Source organism: Pipra filicauda, unplaced genomic scaffold (genome assembly GCF_003945595.2).
Source record: "Pipra filicauda isolate LSUMZ 115617 unplaced genomic scaffold, ASM394559v2 scaffold231_size1239837_pilon, whole genome shotgun sequence".
Taxonomy (NCBI): Eukaryota; Metazoa; Chordata; class Aves; order Passeriformes; family Pipridae; genus Pipra; species Pipra filicauda.
In genome coordinates this window covers 1-19,787 of record NW_024104345.1, presented here as the reverse complement: position 1 = coordinate 19,787, position 19,787 = coordinate 1, and the positions used below count along the sequence as shown (strand labels likewise).

Sequence of the window (19,787 nt, the reverse complement as noted above, 5' to 3'; positions counted from 1 at the left end):
CAGTGACCCTAAAAATCTTCCCCTATATCAGCTACTGAGAGAGTACAAGGTCCTTTCCTCACAGCCATGGCCCTGCTTATATAGGCTCCTCAGTTTGGGGCAACAATCTCTGAAGCTGGTCCCAGTCACACATTTGGTCACCTCATGGTCAGTGAAGAAGTCCCCCAGTCCCTGAGCCATGAGAAGCCAGTGGCCCCAGTGATGGGCAGGATCTGCCAGTGGTGTCATCATGGCCAGTGGTTACAGAGTACAGGGCTTCCCCTAACACCAGGCATGATGAGGAGGGATTTACTACAGGTCTAGACCATCCGAAGAGGAAGACCTTCCTACGGAGGGGTAAAGGAACCTCTGGCCCTTGGGCTATCTGCTGAACAGTGTAACACTCCATCTAGTGAAGCTGAGAGTCCAGTCAAAGGATTTGGAGGACAGGGAAGCTCTGAGATTTTTGTTAGTTATTGCATGAAACTATAAATACTACACTTACATTAAACATCATCTTCTGTAATAATGAAGCAATTGGGAGAGTCGCTGAGTTGCATTTACAAAAAAAAAGACCTTCAAAAATACTCATCAATAACACGATTTATTCCAGTACTTATATAATGCAGTTAACAGAATAGTTCTTGGGTAATGTGCTGTAAAGAAGCAGATACAGGAAAAGATTTGGAGCAGCAAAGATGCAAGATGCCTGGTATTGTGCAGCAAGAACTCAAAGCAATAACAATAAAATATTAAAGCTTTGAGAGACAATGTTTTAGGCAGCAGTTTTTGTAGTCATTGCTATCAAAAGATAGACAGTGAGCTCTGGGGAAAAAAAAAAAATCCGGTTGGCCGTGATGAAATGCCAGGTAATTGTCTGTCAGTTTTAGCTGAGGAAATTAGCAGATGACTCATGGGCTACAAGCGATGGGGAGCGTGGGGAGCCTCATCCATCATCTCCAGAGCAGCCTTCAGTTTCATACGCTCTCTGCTGTTGTTTAACTGAAGGACCGTGTGAAATAAAATGCAAAAGGTCACAAATAAAATGTTGCAGGAAGGTAGAGCAGTTTAACCCAAGCAGTCACAGCCAAGTGTGATGCTAATGGTTTGGGTGGGTTTTTTTGTTTTGTTTTTTGTTATGGCTGATGTTCAGAAAGGATTTCCTGAAAGCCTCGTCCCTGCCACAGGGTTAGAGATGTTTGGCAGGGTAAGAGTCGCAGCCAACCGAGCAGAAGGAGCCAGTGCAGACGAGCATCAAATAAGCCTGAACTCCAGGGAGCTCAGGGGGTTGTCTCTTCTTCCAGAGCAATGACAATTAGGTACATAATTAATGTAGATAGCGCTATAATCTCAGCTAGGATTTTCCTTGCATCTTTAGGTGAAAAAATAAGGCCTGAACAACCCAGCCAAATGCTTCTTAGTAAGAAACATGCAATGGGATGGGATGTCTTGGTTGGATTTTGGAAGAGAAGTGACCCATTGCTTTTGTTGAGATGCAAACCTCTACTCTGACCCAGGCTACTATAGGGAATATTCTGGACTGGAGGAGGGCAGGGAGGGATGAATAATACTGTAAAATAAAGAATTTTATTAGCTAGAGGGACTGGAAAAGATATGATGCTTAGCAATAGACTATAGCAAGCCTGATTCTCCATTTATAAAACCAGTGCTCTTCTGTTGTGGCTCCACTGACAAAACAGAGTGTAGGTGGACTGGTGAATCAAACCTTGTGTTTATTTACAAAAACAAACAAATGACAAAATGTTTTTCCTGGCGAAGTAACTACTACAAATTCAGTCTGAAACTGTGACCAGCTCTGTTTATAGGAAACATATCACCTAGATGAAGCAAGGGCCCTTTTGAACCCTCAGCCCCTGTAAATGCAGAACAGAAAGAGTCAAACTAAGCCATATTAACTTTCTTGTAAAATATCAAATTGGTATGAAATCAATGGTATCATTTGTTGCCAAAGAATTTTCCAAGAAGTGTAAATACACAAGCAGTCACGTAAATGTAGTCTCAAACAACATAGCAGCAAATCAGTCACTCCTATATTGAATGGTATAGTAATTTAGCAATATTGAAAACTGCAGTTGAAAAGAAGAGTTTTTCAACTAAATATCCTCAAGAAAAGAGCCCAGGATGTGCTTCAAATTATCACCTTTTCTTACAAACCAGCAGTAATTATTCTGTTTCACACCAAGACTGATACACCTGGAGAGGGGATTAAAAAAACCCATCAAACCTCAGTCAGAAAATGTGCTGGAGACAACTCCTTTGATAGCAGGCTGCTTTGCTTTTTTCTGCTGCAAAGTGTAAATGTTATGTTGTCTCCTGAAGTGACTGCTAAATTACCAGGAAAATGTCTGAATGTCTATGCATCAGCTTTCTAAATAACCTAAATCCATCCTTTTTATATTTTGTATTTTGTGTTTCTTATTTGTACTCTTAAATTACAGTCAGATTTCTGAGTAAGAAGTTTATAGATCTCTAGTAGGGAAGGGAAAGTGATAATTTTGTATGATTATGTGAAAACCAGTAGTTCCCGTTTCTCACAGATTATACCCTTTTATGCTTTCCACAGAAAACCATTTTTTCAGTAGATCCCATTAAAGACCCCCAAATCAGAGGTAAAGATGAAAGTGCATTAGTACGAGAGCTAACAGGAGAAGGTCAAATGTTGCATGAATCCTATTGATCCAGAATATCTATAATGTGCTTTTTCAGTTCTCTGCTCAGAACAAAATCCACAATTATTTCACAAAGCCACATTGATTTTCCTCTGTTCTCAACACTCTTCAAAGACAGGGGAGAAAGTGAAGCATGGAGTGGATGGTAGGAGACCAGGGTCAACCTGCTGCAAAGGGAGTTGCTGAGAGTGCATTGTGTGCTGCTGTTCTTAAGATATTCTCCCAACTGCCTGGTCGGAAGATTTCCAGACAGGTGGTGTTTAATCTGCAGGTGCGAAGATTGGGACTCATTTGGCATGGAGAATAGTAGGAGGTCAGTTCATGGTGCGGGGTTGGTTAAGCTGGTCCTGGGAGTCCTCTGCTGGTGAGGCCAGGCCAGCTATCCTTGCTGGAGCCTACGTACAAGCTGGCAAGGCTGGGCTGGGCTCCCCCATCTTCTGGGACAAACGCTTTGGCCAGCTGATGTCTCCTCTCAGATGTGGTTGTGGTGGCTGAATCAGGAAAAAACAGGACAAAGAGTAAGTGGTAGTAAGACATGGGAGCAGTCAGTTATGCTAGCGTGGACACCACTCAGCAGTGCTTTGCAGCGTTCACAGACCTCTTGTGCCCAGTATCCTCAGCCTGCAACCAGCCAGTGCCACACCATTGAATCCTAGAATCATCTAGGTTGGAAAAGACCTTTAAGATCAAGTCCAACCATTAACCCGGCACTGCCAAGTCCACCACTAAACCATATCCCTAAGCACCACGTCTGCAGGTGTCTTAAATCGTTCCAGGGTTGGTGACTCAGCATCGACATTACCTCCCTTCCCTGCACCCAAGTGTTGCATCACTCCCTTTCAGCCCAAGCCCCAGTCTGACTTGCCACAGCCTCCATGACTGTTTTTCCCTTTGCCCCCCTGCAATAATGCCAACTTGTACCCCTTGCAGTGGTTCCTCAGATGTCGCCCAGAGATAAGCAAAGGGGAGAAAAGTTACAGACTAGGTGTAGGTCAAAAACGTGAGGCATGATAGAAGGTGGCAGTACAGGCCTCTTCAGAGAGACTGGAAACGCTTTTTTGGTAGAGGTATTCCTGCCAACCTGATTTAAGGAACCTGAGCAACACCCATTCCAAGGCCAAACTGGCTCTTGAATACCTACAAGCCCAAAGACATACATTGCTTAGCCAAACTTAAGTCTCATTCCTGGCCAGACAACACTTCCTTGGATTTACCAACAGCTCACTGCACCAGGAAACAGTGTATATGGATAGGAAAAGTCCATGCCAGGTACTGCAGTGGGTTTCACTTGCCCAGGATGGGCATCATTTTGTGCAACCAGCAGGTGGTCACCTGGTGATTTTTCAGCAGCAGAACATGGATGTTATTTGGTAAATGCAGCCAGAGCACCTGCCAGTTAGGAGGAGTTGCTTGGAAATGACTGTAAACACAAAGTGATGAACAAGAATGCTCAGGAGACTCTGGTAGGAGTAAAGACCCACACCTCACCTTATGGTGAGGGCGAATGAGCAATTCCAGCATGGTGGGGAATGACTCAGGTGCCAGTAGAGGTATGGTTTGTTTTCTTCCAGGCTCTTCTGACCCAGGATCAGCCTGCTGCTGCCTGGAGACCATTCTTTAAAGGCGTTGCCTTTGGGCATCACTCTTTTGAGAGAAAAGAGTCACAGTGTTTCTATAACACTACCAGGAATTCAAAGCAGGTACTGTGAGTCAACAAAATGCTAATTCCCCAAAGGTTAATTAAACTGAGCAGGACTCATGGATGAAATGCAACAGCTGACTGCTGCAATTAACTCTGGCATCATGGTTTGCATTAGGTGGCACACCAGTGAGAGGGAGCTCCTCAGATGGGTTATTTTGGCACTTACTCCCCTGGAGGGGAAAGGGGGCGGGGTCCTGTACTTACCAGTCATTTCATTCTTGCCTGCCTTCAGGAGATGGAAACTAGTGACACTCAATTCAGTCATTTTGGGGAAAAAAATATGTTGCTTCTCTGCAACCCCTCAGAATAGACACTCATAAACACGGAGTTATAAAATACGAGGCTCCATTTAAAGCCTGACCTTTTTCAACCCTTCCAGGAGAGAGAGAAGACTGAAGAACAGGTTCGTGAGCTTGGGAAGGGTTGCCAAAGCAGGGCTTTGCAGCCAACTACAGGGAACACAGAGGAGGGGCTCTTTTTTTACCTTTAATATATTGACACTTAGTCCCAACATGGGCATTCTGTGTTGTCTTCCTCAGCGAAAAGCCGGAGCACGTAACTTCCCCAGGTCCACACCAGCTCCTGCAGGCAGCTCCGAGCTCCCTATGGGAGACTGTTGCCACCAGATGAATAGCTATTGTTGTTGTCCCTGGGAGGTACCTGCCATGTAATAACATCCAAAAAGTCTTCCAATTACTGCTTTTTTTCCAGGAATATGTGGAACAATTTCATAACAGCTGCATGCAATTACTACATCAGGTGATGTGACCTTTTCAAAACAAAGAAATAATATGATTTTAGAGGTAGAAGAGGAAACAAACTTTTTCTTATTCTCTTAGAATACAAAAATAAAACTCATGAGTTCAAAACACCCCTGGTCCCTCTTTTTTTTTTTTTGGTAGAATTTCCTTTTAAAATGCAGGTCATGTGTTTTAATTTCTTTCAATTGCATCTCACACCAGTTTTTGGCCATCTGGAGACCATGGAATGAAAAGAAAGGTAAAACAAATAAGTAATCCCATGAGCAAAAATATGAAGCCTGTGCTAAGACCTCGTACCTTGAGGTAAAAGGCCTCTTTGCTCTAGGATGAGCAGAGTTTAGCTTGAAGCCTGGTACATCCACTGGCATTTTTGTCACTGTTTCCCGCTTTTTTTAACTAACTAGTGAAAACTTCCTTTCTGAAACTTCATTCTGCCAAGTACAATTAGCATCAACCAGTGGCTTCAAAAGCTATTGATGGGCACTAAGACATCACTATTGCATTCAGATTAGTTCCCTAGGCTAATGCACAGCATTGTTTTCAAGGTGAGGTTGTAAGAAAAGTTGTGGCAAAGGCAGTGAAGAATTGTGTAAATAAACAATATATAATGCATGTCTTGGAATCAAGAGCTGAGGAGAATTAAAGTTTTTCCCTTCCTACTTCATCACCAAATAAGCTTTTGTATGGTCTGGGTGTTTTCTTCTTCATCAGGACTTTTCCCCTTGAAAAAGGTTTCTCCATGATTCTGATATATGCTTTTTTGCTCTCTCTCTTTCTGGCCTTCATTCCCTTGATGTCTGGCAGGGCTGGTGTACAATCAGACTTTCCTGAGTTGGCCTCATCATGTGGGGAAGGGATGATTAGCACGGGGAGAGGGAGATGCCTGGCTGGAGGATGTTGGAAGAGTGAGAATGGAGTCTTAATTTATACCCATAAAAAACATAACACTACTCTGACTCCTCTGCCTTTTATCAAGACCAAAGGAGAACCATTTCCGTGCCCTTTCCATCCCAACAGCCCAAGAAGAGTACAGCAGGCTCTGAAGTCCTCAACTCTTGATGCTTTTTATATAAGCTCTGTGTGTACGGTTGCAATGAGCAGCAATTAAATGATAACAGGGAGCAGTCAGAACTGAAGTCTAACTCTCACAAAAATCGTTGCAATGTTCAAGACCCACACCTAGCCCCTGAACCTGGCCTGCCATACAGATCAGCATGGAGACAGACCGGACCTCTCCAGGTGCCTGTGGACCTCTTTCCTTGGATCATAAAAAGACATCAAATCACAGACCAAGTAACCATCACTCCAGCCTCTCCTGCTAATCTCTCTCCATTCAGCATAGCTAGGCAAGCATGCAAATATGGATGCAGCCTTCATGAGAAGGTGGCCTCAGAAAGCTGGTCCAGGCTGTCCTGCTTGTAAATTAACTCTTTATGTTTTGGTGCATTCAGCAGTTTGTTTTACTCATGCCAAAGGGCTGGAAGGTCATGAGATCTCAACAAACAGCCTTCAGTGGTTCATTTTCTCCATTTAATTTGCTTTCTGGTGTCATATTTCCCTTGAATCATATTTTCCTTCGGATAGGTCTTGTTCTGAAAAAAATCTGGAATTACTCATATCTACCTAGGGGAAGCTGGGCAAAGGTAAATATAGGATGTAGTAGATGTGCCATCAAACTTACTAATAAATGGCACTATTCTATATATTTTCCCTAAAAGAAAAGTAACTCAATCTCTGCATTTCTGAATGACCTCAAGAAGATCTGCAGATTTCTATTTCAGCCAATTTATATCCATGGATGTGATCTGATGTAGTTTATTAGACAAACATATGCAGCTCCTGTTTTTGAAAGCTGAATAAGTTAATAAATAATGTACTCTTTATTTTTAGATCTATCTGTTAACACTCTAAATAGCTCAAATGGCATACGGATGCCCAAGAGTACAAAACATTCATAAGTCTTATTCCTCTGCTTTTTGATAATCCCTTTTCCTCCTGCTGAGAACATTTCCATCCTTGTGATTACTTTTATGTGGCCCCATCCTCTTGCATGAAAGCAGATACCACAAACAATATTTGAGGAGACTAAAGGACTAGTGAAAATTGCTTCAGTGTTAATTCTGCTTTCTAAATATAGGCACTTTTTTTTCCTGAATACAAGGACAAGACAGCAGAAGGTGAATAGTTCCAATGCTTACTTTTACTCTTTTGCAACAGCTTCTGCAGTATATACTTGGAACTGCTGGGAGAAGACAGATTTTTATACCATGAAGCTTCGTGTATAGGCATTTTACCTATAGGCCATTGCATCTTTCCTGGTGGTGAGGAAAGAACTATATATGTACATGTGTTTACATATATAGGTATGAGAAGAGAGAGAGAGAGAGACATACATACATGCACTGCAAAATGAGGTCTTTTTTAAAAGCTCCTGGTTTTAATACTCTTGAACCAATACCGTCTGTCTTTTCAGAAGAGAGGTTCGTTCTGGGCAAGAGGCATGATGTTTATTATCATCCTTCTGTTATGTGCTAATCCTATTCCTGTCCTCAGGTGGGGTCTTTCTGAGGTTATTCTTAGAGTGAAGTGGCATTGCAGGCTGGACTTGCTGCTGCTGTATTTCAGTGTATAGTAATAGTGTCATTGTTGTCATTCATTGTTATTTTTGATTGATTTATTTGGTACAGTATCTGTTAATATGAAAACCTTGTCTTTCTGTCCACTGGCTGAATGTCTCTGCTGACACAAGTTTTCCATGCCAGGATGTAAGATGCATTTTGATAACATCTCCTTTACATGCAGTGGTCCTGATAGATGGAGCAATCTCTGCATTTTGATGTGAACAAGAAATAAATCCACCTGGGGGAAAAAGAAACACAAATGAGAACTCATAAAGTAACACTGCTGCCAAAATTCTAACCCCATTCCCCAGTACACATGGAGGTGAATTACAAATAAAATCAAAGGGTGGTGTTGTTACTGTCACAGGCTTATAGCAATAATTTTTGAAACTTGGACAGCATTTTAATGGAAACTTGAACAATGGTTTACAAAACTCTAACAGTGTTTTACCATTTTCCTTCAAGAACCTTTGCAAGAACCTGTCTCATCCATAACACATTCACAGAAGACTACAACTTGCTCAAATCAGAGAGGGAGGGGTGTGGTGGTCCTTTTAGGTGCTAGGTAAACATTGCGCGTAACCCTCTCTTGTTAGGTTGCTCTGCCTTCCCTTGTCTCTTACCTTCATTCCTAGTTTCCTCTCTTCCTTGCTTATATCATGACTTGGAGTCCTTTGGGAAAAAGATCACCATGGGTACAAGGTCCCACCGCCCTCACATAGGGAGGGTCATTGAGGTGGCTGGAATGCAAATACCCTCAGACTGGAGCTGTTGAATCATGTAGTACATTAGGAAAGGCAAGTTTTCTTGTGGGATCCAAAGATGTGGAATTCTCCTGGTTCCATGGAGAAATCTTCACTGTACGGTAAATCCCACTGGCTAAAAAAACAGGACAAGTTAAATCACTGAGCTTTCTCCTAGGAGTCATAATATTCCTGAAAATGTTGGCTTAAGATTAAAATAGCAGTTGGAGTTCATGAGATGGGAGAAACTAGTACCTGGGTCCTGGAGAGAGGGAGTTGTGTGGAGGGCATGGGAGGAAATCGAGCCATATTGAAAAAGTCACTATGTAATATCTAAATGAGCATCTGCATCCTGACTTCCTATGGCATATAAGTGCTTTCCTATAACTTTCTCCTTTGTGGAGTCTCTAATGTTTAAAACAGAGACAGTAGAAGAAAATTTTGCAGGCCAAGTAGTTGTATGTTTTTTCCAATTATATTAACTGATTTCATAAAAGGACCTCACTTTACCTATTTTCATGACTATTTTCTGTCTGTTTTCATGCAATCTGTAGAAGTTAATGTTAAGCTTTCTGAACAGCTATCAAATCTGTTGGAAACTGAGACACACACACCCCATCAAAAGTTATCAAAGGGAACAGACTACACACAAACAGAGTGTAGTCTCTTTAATTTGGGAAGCCAAATTAAAAACCATTTAAATCTGAGACAGAAGCTCTCAGAGTTTTCTGACCCAACAGATTTAACATTACAGAAGACAGTGATTACAGCTGAAACACTTCAAAAATACTTATGTAATCTGCTGGCTCTTAGTGGATGTCATCTTGGCTCCCTCAAGCGGCTGGTCCCAGAGAGTGGACACTTTCCTCCTGTTTCACAGCACAACTGCTTTTCTCATAGCACAAGGGTTCGAGTTCTTTGCTTCAGGGATCATTTCATTAGCCCTGCTAAATGGTAGTGTGTGTTTGTGTGCAGCCATGGTTTGTAAGAAATTGGTACCCAGTGAATAAGTACAACATAGTTCTCTGTCTAATCATCCAAGAAAAGACTGAAGGGACTGGGACAGTTTATATGTTTTTTTTCATGTCCTTTTTCTTTTTCTTGACATCCTCTAGAGGACTGCCTTGCCATTAGCACTTTTCTCTAAATGCAAAGACAGATCCTAATGGTCTTGCTGCTGATTTTGGTGAGCCTTCATTAGCTATACTAGCTGAGGTCTGCTCTAAAAAAGGCTGACTGGGGATCTGTGGGACCACATCCTGGCTGTAACATCCTGAAATTCAACAAAAACAAATGCAAAATGCTCTACTTGGGACAGTCCTGGGGCTGGGGCCGACTGTGATGAGCACACCTGTGACGGAGGAGCAGATGAATGTGAGGCATTGCAAAATATAAGATAAAAGCAGAGGCTGTAAAGAGGCATACTTTGGACAGAGGAAGGAAAAAATTCTCCGTGAGAGAGAACAGATTTTTCAGTAACTCTCTGGACAAGGCCCTGAGTAACCAACTCTGACTTTGGTTATCCCTGCTGTGGATTGAAGTGGGACCAGATGATCCCAAGCTGCTTTCTGACCTCTGTTCCATGATCTGCACACACGTGCAGAGTCTGAATTTTTCTGTTGTTCACTGCAGGATTGCTTCAAAAGTACTTACATGCCCTGATGCAGACCCTGACACCCAGACAGCCAATAGTCAGGCTCAGCCCTGCTCTTGATTTCCCTCTCTCTCTCTGCCATGCTGTGTAGGGAGTCAAACTTTATCCTAAGTTCTTCAGCGAGGTTTTGGCCAAAATATACACCTAGGCTCCAATGGTTGAGGTCACAAAGTTTTGCCTTATGTATCTCATCTTAAGATTCAACTGCTTTTACTCTCATGGATCTCAGATGGCACTGACCCCTCAGCACTGACCCAGCTGCTCAGGCTGGCTGTGCTCTCCCCACTGCATGCAAGGCTGATGGAACACTGGGCAGCGCCTAGTTTTCCTGGAGATGCTGCTACAGCTCAAATCATATTGGAGAAACAGCCAAATCCTTCAGGGATGTTTTATCACATGAAACATGAGGATGCTAGGCAAATTCACAAGGGCATGAGACTCATTTTTTTCAGGAAATTTCAGTGCAAGAACATGGAGATGAGTCGCTTCTGCCCTTGTAAGCAGGAAGGCTCTTCATGTTCCCTGGTAGGCACACTTCTGTTGAGACATCCCTGGTACATGCAGTTCTGGTGAGACAGACCTCTGGATTCATCTCCTTTAAAAGCAAAACTTTTTTAAGTCACCTTTAATTTATTGGAATTTTTCCTTGAAGAGAGGCCTCATCCTACAGCCCCTTGTCAACCAAAATTTATTTTCACCATTTACAGTTTTCCATGTCCTTACAGGCAGAGGTTTTCTGCATTTCTTCAAGGACATATATAAATTCCTATTTAATGCTCACCAGTGTGGTATGTGTTGCTTTAGTCTCGTGAAGAAGAAATGCAACTTCACCTGTTTAGTTTGGAGATCAGATGGATGGTAACAGAATGGGTACACAAAGCTAGGAGAGAACTGTTTAATATAAATGCTGAACCTGAATCTAAATTTCTCTTTTCATGTCATGGAGTAAGACTTCCTGAGCCATATTTACTAAATAGCCATACTTTTGAGCTAAAAAGCCCCTGTCACAGATTATGCCTGCTTGTGCAATGTCACAACAAGCTCCTGGACTTCAGCATGCAGCTTTACATGTGCTCAACTCACTGAGACCTTTTCAAGTGATGGCTTTCTGCTTCATTTATGCATCAGAAAACACAGGAGATGCTGCAACAGGTGCTGAACAAGCTTGTGAGTTTTCTCTTTCCTCACTTTTTTTTTGCTGGATGAGAACTGGGTAAGAACTGGAAATATGTGATGTGCTTCGTCAAATATTGTGGGAGTTTTTCTTGTTTGGTTCAAATTCTAGTTCAAATTGGGAGAAACTTTAAAAGCAAATACCTTAATCCTCTTCACTTTCTATGCATTGTTTTGCATCATGGCATAATTACAGAGTGCACAAACTGGGGTTTTGTCAGATGAAACTTAACTGTACAATGTGGGACATTCCTAATGAATTCCAGCCTCTAATGGCCATTGACATGGCCAGACTGGAGCTCTTCCAAAGTAAAGTATTCTGATGGATAGTGTCAACTTTGGTCCCTTGTACCGATTCCATCACTCTACAGATCTATTCCTATTGCACTGCTTTACATGTTAATGCAGACAGCCTGAATTTCTCCTTTTGACTCCTTGTGCACAGCAAAGTCTTCATGACAAGCTAGATAGTTGTTCTCTTACTCAGATAGTAAAGGTGAAAGATTCTGTATAATCTTTTACTTTTCTACTGTCAGGACACACATATATTAATAGACCAGTAGGATTAGAAATGGAATGAAGATACTCAGGTCCTGCACTTTTAAGAAATTAAATTATAAGACCAGGATATTTTCAGACATAAGTTTAGGCTGCTGTGCATTTTGAGACATCTCATCAAATTGACATGATATTTTTTCCTAAGGACTAAGGTGCATACATTACCATTAACTGTGAGGAGTTGCAACGTGCTTGCTGAGGACTTGCAGTACTGTTGACACATGCTGGGTTTGTAATGTTCAGCAGTTTGGAATACCTAAAGAAATAAAATCTTTTTGCCTCAAACACCTGGCTTTGGGTTTTGATCTCTAGCTTTAGGCTTCTAAGAGGAAAAACACTGGTCAGCATGCCCTTAATTGTCTTCCCTTGGTCTCTGCGTGCAATGCATCAAAACAGAATAATGCGTGTAAAGGCTGGGACTGGGCTCTGCCACTGTAAGAAAGGTTAGAGACATTTTCTTCCCAAGCCTTAGACAGCCTTGGGCAGGCTTGACTGGATGGGTCCATCAGCTTGGGACAGTGTGGCCCCACAGTTAGATGCTGCAACCTGGGCTCAGGTGTCCAGCAGATGTTTATCTCCAGTGGAGTGTGACAGCCCCCATGGACCAGTGTCCCGTGGGTCTGCGAGTGCTGCAGTGAATTTTCTCCAGGCTTTGCTGTTGCAGAGGTTAATCAGCCAGCTGCTCAATCCAGCCAACACTTCAGTAATAGTTGCTAATTAATGAGTTTAAAAAGCACGTTTCTGCTCTTCCAGGTGTCACCAAATTTCTGCGGATACATACTACAGACTCCCTGGAAAGACCAAAGACAGACTTTAATGTTCCCAGTAGCATTGACTTGCCTGGGCAAGGGTTTAAAATCTTTCTTGAGAAGTCAGAAAATGACCATGGATATTCTCTGAAAATGCTTTCCCAGCCAGTGTGCTATTCCAACAGGCAGTGTATGAGGCAGAGCCTGAGCATATAGCACTGGGTGTTGTTGTGCAGGAAAACCGATAAAGCTGGATTTCATTTATAAAGCAGCCGAATATTACTCTTGTGTTTGTTATGAGATTCCTGCCATTTTTCACCCCATTTGCACTTTTGTGGTGAGAACAAAGCAAAGACAAATGATGGCCCCAGTGGTGGGCAGGGAACAAGATTAGCCAAATAATTCTTACAGGGTTTTCTGTGAGAATAGGTGAGTGTGTGTATCTTTGATTTGTTTTAAATGCCATCTCAGTTATTTATTTCTGAATGATTTCTTTTTTATACATGCTCCCTATTCCAATATGAAAAGAGCTAATTTACCTCTTCAGCTCATCCCTTCTTCCCATCACTGTAACAAGAGGACTACTGGTTGTTCAGTCATCTTGCTAATGCCACCAGGCAGACCATTCCCTTCTCTGTTTTTGGGAGTCAAAAGGAATTCATTACTCTTTCAAAACTGGTCAATACATGGGCTAATAGAAGGTCACTCCAACAATTATTCCAATGCATAAAAACATGAATGCCAGTGATACCATGAAGTCCATACAAATCTGGTGTGCAGTGGTATCTTTTGACAGTGAACTGAATACAAACCGAGCAAGACTTGCACTACATGTGTACTTCCATTTTTGACCCCTGGAAACTCAATCATGGCTTATTCCTGAAATCATTTAGTCACCTTAGACTTGAGTGGGCTCCTCAATACACATCTGCAGCATCTGGGACAATTGTTGACATCAGAAAAAAAGGAGAGCAACAGTCATATGCAAATATGCACACCATTGGGAAGGCCCCCAGGATCCTGGGAGGGAGAGAAAGGCTGATAGCACTGGAGACAGTGATGAGGTGGAAGAGAGGCAAGACCTGATTCAGGGCACAAGTCTAAAAACTCTCCAGTGCACACTGAGTTTGGGTGACAGTGAGGAGTACATGACTCTGCTGGAGGTTCCTGTCTTATATAAAATAGTAATTGTGGGATATTGAGTATGAGAGCAGAGAACCGGTCACCATGATGATCTGAGAGGCAAAATTAAAGAATAAAAAAATAAACTTAGCAAAGCAGCCCAATTAAAGTGGAAAGCTGCAGCACAACCACCACAGCCACATGGGATAATTCTGTGAAGCCCTGTGAGAGTCAGCGTGTCCTGAGGGTTGGAGAATTGTCCCATCCTCCCTGTGAGGCAGACACAGAGGGAGCTCAGGTCCTCAAAGGATGGCAGAATAGTTTGGGTTTTTTCCACTTCATGCAGGTGGATCCCCTCTCTCCCCATCCCCTCCACAAGAGATAGAGTGAAGGACAGGGACTGAGCGCAGAAGTCAAAATTGCAACCAGTCCTCGTGAGAGAAGGGTTGGAGAGAAGAGGCCCCCGGGTCAGTCCGTAACACAGATTACTGAGAATACCCATAGACTGTATAAAAATCTCCTGGAATATGAGTCAGTTCAAAGTATATACCCTTGTTCCCCATTATAAGCAAGAATATCAATATTTCTGCTGAAAAGAATGCAACACAGAAGGAAGGCACTAGTAGATCTTTGCATTGTGCCAAAAAAAAATTTTCTTCCATCGTAAAAGTATGGGGGTTTTTCAGCAGATGGGAACAGAGCCTGGCCTAGGCCTGGCACGTGTTAAGAGCCAAGTTTCATTAAAATGCACTCTGAGTACTATAAAACAACATAGATGTTAATGAATATATATGTAGTATTGGGGATTTTAGGCAGACTCTAGCTCCATCTCAGAAGCTTATTCTGAATCCACTATGCACATACACCAACTAATCCTGGAAGCCTGGGAAAAAGGCACATCACCTTCCTGGAAAACAGCGCTGTTGACCATGCCCTAGGCCTTACAGTGCTGAAACGTGAAGGCAGTGAGATCACAAATATCCTGCAACAACCATTACTAACCTCATTAAAAGCTGAACTATGAAAAATTAACAGTTGTGGAAGAGCATGAGTACAGCTCAGCGATGTTAGCCTCGAGGAATGAAAAAGGAGGAGGAAACACCCTTCATCAAAAGGCTGATAAGTATATTTTTAGGAAAAGGAGATCAAGGTTGAGATGTGCATAAGAACTACATAAATGCAGAACTAGCCAAGCTTCCATGGGGAGAAGAGGGGATAAATCCACTTCATTAAGTTGTTTCTAAAACTGGAGCAGATGAGATAAGCCTTGAAGGAGACACTCATTTAAGATTGATGTGGAGTAAGTGTGGAGAGATAGCTGTTGAAAGGACAGCCATAAACCAGTTCTCCAAGTTGTCACTCACTGACACTTCCCAGTGTTTTCTAATAAAAATAATCTGTTAAAATCAGACTCTGGAGACAGCTTGTCTTTGGCTGCCAGTGCAATTTCGTACAATTGTTTCATGTAGTAAATGCTTCTGGAATAAGTCAGGGACAGCTCAGATGGATTTTTAAGTTACCGTTATTTATACTGGCAAAGCACTTTATACAGCTTTAAAACAGCAAAAAAAGTGGCTACAAGGAAATTGCAAAAAGCTAGTTAGAGCCATTAAAGTTACTGATAGATATTCCTTCCACATATAAGTCTGCAGTACCTGGAGCTGTGGAGGGACATAGCCTCATGCTTGCATGGGACTACGGCAGTGCTGGAGATAATGAAACGCTTGTAAGCCCACAGGATAAACCAACAACCAGGAACTGCAAAATACTGTGCAGACCTCCTGCCAGCACACTGCTGAAATCCTTGCTGACACAATTACTGTGAGACTTACTACCTAGGGCAGCAAAGGCTACATCACGCAGGAGAGGGCAGAGACCATGAGCTGCCTGGCTGGGGCTGTACCTGTGGTGGTGTCCTGGGCTTGAACACAAGGAGACAAAATTATAGTCCCTCTCTGCTGGAACAGGGGTCATGGAGCTACAGACCTTGGTCTATATCCTGAATCCATGGTTGGAAGGCTCTTCCTGGGGCCTCTCTTTATTTTCCCAGAATTTAGGAAACTGCTTGAAGGACTTCTTCTCTCCCATTTTTTTCACAGTAAAACAAAAGTGCCACGGTTTTTAAAGTGCAGTTGAACTAAAGCTAGAAAACATTTATGAATCCAGTGTCCATTTCCTGTATGTGCCATAAACTTCTATTTATTATTTGGTCATTACATTTGAGAGAAAGACGGCAGAGTTAATCTCTTCATTACTGACAATGAGGTGACAGGACAAATCCTCAGCTTCCCTGCTGTGGTGCTAGGCCTTGGGGAGCAATTAATAGGGATTTTTCTAATATGACAATTTGAAATTCCAAGCTGGTTTCATTAGTGAGCCATGACAGTCATCTTTAACTCTTCCACATTAATCACGATTTTGAAATTTTTTTAGTGCGAAAACGCCCTCCTGCCTTTCATAGCTTTGAAATGGCTGCTAGCAGGGTTCAACTGCAGAAATACTTTCAGCCATAGAACTGTGCAACAACCATCTTTAATAAAAATTAAAAATAAATACTAACGCTTTGATAAGGATGACATAAACAACATCTCAGCTACCTGGAAAGAATTCTGCTGGTTTTCACTGAAGAAAAACCCTCATCATCTATTAAAATATTATGATCAATTCTAAATGAGGTTTTAGGTGCTTCTGTAAAGTGCAGTATGTTACCTTGTTGCTACAGCAGAGGACACTTAAAAGTAAAAAAGCTTTTATGTGCATTTTGCTACAGGACTTGTTCATTATGAGCTATCCTCAACAGCAGCAGGATATACTGACTAATACAGCTCCAGCTGCTGCTGCAGGATGTGGGAGGTGTGAGGCTACTTTAGGCCAATGTACACCCTAAAAGCCAAAAGATGGTACAGGACAGCCTGGACATCCTTTGCTTGGGGATTCCCCTTGGAGAGAGGGAGGGGCTGTGTGAGTTGGCCAGCAAGAATTCACTTCTATAATTTCCAAATGGTCTGCAGGCTTATGTCCCAATTAAGTGACCCTCTATGTACAGACTTTGGGTATCTGGGTGTGTACCATGCACCTCCAACAAAAGACATCCATGACTGCAGTCTACAGCCTCTCCAGGACCACTTTCCCAATAAGCTCTTCATCCCAATTTGTCATGGATGCATCTTTTGTATGTCCCATGTGATGTTTGCAAAGTACTTTGTTGTGGTGTGTGGACAAAAAGAAGCTATATAAATGCAAATTTAATGTATTCATTTATTCTGTACTGAAGGTTGCACTGAAGGCCAGGTAAATTACACCCACGGCATCTGCCAGTCAGCTCTTAATGTCATCCACTTCAGTAACAATAACTTCCCATAGGATTTGTGAAGCCTGATTTTCTTTTGTTAGTCCTTGCACACACTATTTTTAATCAAATTACACTTCTCCAGGTGCTTCCCACCCAGGTGGACCCGCTAGCTGATGAATCGAAGGACCCTGATTCATTACAACCTGCGACATTTACCTGACCTTGCCATGAGACCACAGTGGCAGCATAATGAGGTCCATGCCCCTAGTGCAGCCCCCGCTTCTCCCAGCTCACTGCTGAGATCCTCAACAGCTGAATCTTTGCACTGAAACTTTAACAACCTGCAACAAGAGCCAACATCATTCACTTTGGCTTTATGCAGAGTCCATTATTTCTTTTACTCCCCCTGAAAGTGTATGGCTGTCCCCAGCATTGCTCTCATTATCCTTCTTTGAACATTGGGAAAAGAATGTATTTACATTTCCTGATGTGCTTAGTATTCCTGCCATTACTGTCTCCCTGAGCCTGCCCTGACCTTTGCAATGACATTTTCAGCAACTTTATTCCCAACACTTTTTCTTTGCTGGTATTTTCTGTGCATTTTTTGCTTTATTTTTGCATTTTTCCAGCTTTATTTTTGCTATTATTTTCTTCTTTGCTCTTTTCTGCTCTCCTAGGTAGATCCCTGGACATAGTGATGACCCTGTGACCCTTTCAGACATTGCTTGCTCCCTGCAGCAAGCCTCATTGTGGTCTGCAATGCTGCTGGGTACTGAGTACATGGAAATTAAGGTGGGCTACAAGTGAGGCTCAGCACATGGAAGGAAGTTTTTCTTGTGTAACTTCAGAGAGCACAGCTATTCTGCTGCTGGGATGTATGTGCCACTGGCCTCATGCAGAGATGGTATGTCAAGAGAAAGACTAAGCTTACAATTGCTGGCATCACTAATGCTGTTGTTTTAGCCTCAGGCTAAATGCAGGCAGGAGCTTGGAAGCTTCGTGCACCTGTGGCCCAAATCAACATCCCTTCAGCTTGTCACAACTCTGCGTTTCTGTGTCCCAGGGCCTGCAGTGCTGCCCACACTTCAGGGAGCCTATGAAATGCAAGCAATTAGTTTCCTTTAGGCAATCCCAAGATCGAATTTTTCCAGCTCAAATTACATGGGCAGAAACAAAGCCTTGGAGAAACAAAAGGGGGCTTATGATAACCTGACCTGTGCAGTAGCTCCAGGCTTAGCCCTGAAATTTGGGAAAAATCATTTGCACTGGTGTAGACCTCTGGTTTTGTTTTGAGGCTCAGACTCTCAAACCTTGTCAAGTGTTTGTTTGGATTTGTCTGATGGGTCAGTAAGCGGTGCAGTCAGACATTCAGCTGCCATAAAGAACTGAAGCTTCAGTGAGGGCAGTGGATTTGCACTGATTGAGGTTGGCATAGCTTATAGTGCACAAGAAGAACTCAGTTTATTACATTCCTGAGAATGAAAGATATGTTCTCTGGGAACCAGATAGAAAACCTACTGGTTACTTACTAGGACAGCCTTATCACCACAGTCTTTCAGCGATCCCTCCACCTTTACCGGTGTAACAGGACCCATGTGGTTCAGAATGGCACCTATTAATTATTTTCATTATCTTATTTTCCCTTTTCTTTTCTTTTCTTTTCTTTTCTTTTCTTTTCTTTTCTTTTCTTTTCTTTTCTTTTCTTTTCTTTTCTTTTCTTTTCTTTTCTTTTCTTTTCTTCTCTTCTCTTCTCTTCTCTTCTCTTCTCTTCTCTTCTCTTCTCTTCTCTTCTCTTCTCTTCTCTTCTCTTCTTTCTCTTCTCTTCTCTTCTCTTCTCTTCTCTTCTCTTCTCTTCTCTTCTCTTCTCTTCTCTTCTCTTCTCTTCTCTTCTCTTCTCTTCTCTTTTCTTTTCCCTAGCAGGCATTATTTAACCAGCAGTGCTGCTGGAGAAAACTGGTACTCTGTTTTTGTACTGTCAGTGAGCGAGTTCCTCACGGCTCAGAAAGAACAAATGCTGCTCTTGCAAGGATCTCCAAATCTCTGGAAGAGACACCCTTAATCTCTGGGAGCACCTTGGGGAAATATCTGCCCAGATGCAGAGCTGGGCAATGCAGTTCATAGCCTCATTATAGCAAGGAGGGATCCAACTACCTAGCTTGGCTAAAGCAGCATGAGTTACAGTGAATAAGAGTGATTAGAGCAGGAACAATAGAATTTCACTGAGACAAACTGAACAGCAAAGACTTCAGGAAAGGCTGATGCTGTTCCAATGCTGAAAGTTGATATTATGGTGACACAGCTAAAGGGACAAGCCATTTCTCCCCTGAAACCTAACAAAATGCTTTCAGCTTCTGCTGATTTTCGTAGCCTCACAACTTTTTCTCTGTTTTCAGGAACAGATGGAGTGCAACAATGTTAGTAACAGTTTGTACATCTGACTGCTGCTGTGGGGGAAAAGGGGAATTCACCAAAAAGTTCCTTGGAAAACAAATGTGGCAAACAGATCAAATAAATCCAGTAGAGGTAATGTGTCCACCTAACTACATGCCATGCTGCCCAAGTACTTTATCCTTAATTACATAACTGTTTTTTTCTTCAGTGAGAACACAGTGCTTATCTCTCTCTCTTGGATTAGGGAGGGAGATTTGTGCTAATCACATACCAATGTCCTGCCACGCACAGATCAGACACTTCACACCAGCACAGTTCTGTGAGATTCCTTCAGCTTTCCGCACCAGCCTGG

At 42.4% G+C, this 19,787-nt stretch overlaps 1 long non-coding RNA gene across 1 annotated transcript; it reads right to left on the bottom strand.

Annotated features, from left to right (window-relative positions):
* Window positions 1-564: 564 nt before the first annotated feature.
* LOC120323315 lies at window positions 565-18,568 on the bottom strand. Its single transcript, XR_005563644.1, has 4 exons — window positions 8,377-18,568; window positions 7,530-7,991; window positions 4,856-5,140; window positions 565-3,160 (listed from the first exon to the last, which is right to left on the bottom strand). It is a non-coding gene; the product is annotated as an uncharacterized LOC120323315 (long non-coding RNA).
* Window positions 18,569-19,787: the final 1,219 nt, after the last annotated feature.